This window comes from Phacochoerus africanus, chromosome 1, assembly GCF_016906955.1.
Source record: "Phacochoerus africanus isolate WHEZ1 chromosome 1, ROS_Pafr_v1, whole genome shotgun sequence".
NCBI classification, from domain to species: domain Eukaryota; kingdom Metazoa; phylum Chordata; class Mammalia; order Artiodactyla; family Suidae; genus Phacochoerus; species Phacochoerus africanus.
The window spans coordinates 279332685-279334154 of NC_062544.1; the positions used below are offsets into that span (position 1 = coordinate 279332685).

Below are 1470 nucleotides of genomic sequence, written 5' to 3' on the forward strand. Positions count from 1 at the left end.
TAATTACACGAATCCTTGAAAACACAGGAACTCTCCTGGAAGTTCAGCCTACCCACAGCAACACTGGTCAGAGGGAGGTAAGACTATGGGAGGTGGGTCAAAGAGATGCAACATTGATGGCTTGATGAAGGAAAAGACCATGAGCCAAGGGTCAAGGGGGGCATTTAGAAGCTGGAGGAGACAAAGGAATGAGTTCTTCTCTAAAGGCTTCAGACAAACGCAGACCTGATGAAACCATGATTTTAGCCCAGTGAGACCCAGATCAGACTCCTGACCTCCAGTACTTTACGATCACAAATTCATGTTGTTTCAAGACACTAAATTTGGGATAATTTGTTACAGCAGCCATAGAAAACTAATACAAGTAGAGACAATTGACAAATACAAAATTTACAGTGAGAGGCCATAGGACCAGAGGGCACCTCAGAGAGAAAGGGGTCACTCTGATGTCTCCTCAGAAGCTTCTGTGCCTGATAATCAGGAAAGATGAGCCATGAATATTAAGATTTCACAGACAAAAAAAATTAAAAAACACAGTGGAGTCAAATACAGACTTGAAACCAAAATTCACCAAGGACAGATGCACATTTGTGATGGAGTTTCTTCTCCCAGGAGCAACTCCACAGGTTCCAAGGGAATGGGATTTACCTTTTTTTCTTTTTTGACCGAAGCCATGGCATATGGCATATGCAGCCAGGAATCTAAACCGAGTTGCAGCTGCAACCTACCCACAGCAACACTGGATATTTAACCCACACTGCACCACAGTGGGAGCTGTGGGACTTCCTTATTTTGTGATAATCAGTGATTCTCCCAGAAGCACTGGGGAGGACAGCCGGTAAACAAGGAGTACTTTGATAATCACATCTTTCATCAAGATTATGATCAGGGCACAGAAGGGCCGTAGCCTCTGCCAACAGAAAAGTCTTCCTCACAGCTTCAGCATGAGGATGTGGGAAGATCTTATCCACTTCCACTTCATGCAGCTGATGGCCTCACTCTCCCTGTGGGAGGGCCCCAGCCACACCTGTGCAACCTCGCTGTAGTCACGTGTGCCTGCTATGACCCCATCTCCACGTCTACTGTCCTCCTTAGGGACACATCTGACATGATGTCCACCAGTCTCGCCCGGTGCCCAGCCAGGAAGATCAGCACACAGGTGTTTGTCAGCTAGAACCTTCAAAACATGGACAGTAGTTTCATATTACTTGTAGAAAACAGGATCAAAGAGCAAACAGAGGCTTTTCCAGAGAAGTTCTAGCCCAGGCAATAGCAGAGATGGGTATCACCTGCAAAACAGACATTTTGAAGAAATGGACTGGATCTCACCATCTGTGCATCAGGAAGAAGGGGGAGGAGGAGGAGGAGGAGGAGAATGCATCAAACCTCTAGTTGAGACAATTCGACCTCTCAGCGGAAATACAGGGAAGAACAGTCACGCTACAACAGTCCATTCACTAGGGCTGGATT

At 46.3% G+C, this 1470-nt stretch overlaps 1 pseudogene; it reads left to right on the forward strand.

The window, feature by feature from the left end:
• The first annotated feature begins 881 nt into the window (after window positions 1–881).
• LOC125111479 (proteasome assembly chaperone 4-like) lies at window positions 882–1261 on the forward strand (annotated as a pseudogene).
• The last annotated feature ends 209 nt before the right edge of the window (window positions 1262–1470 follow it).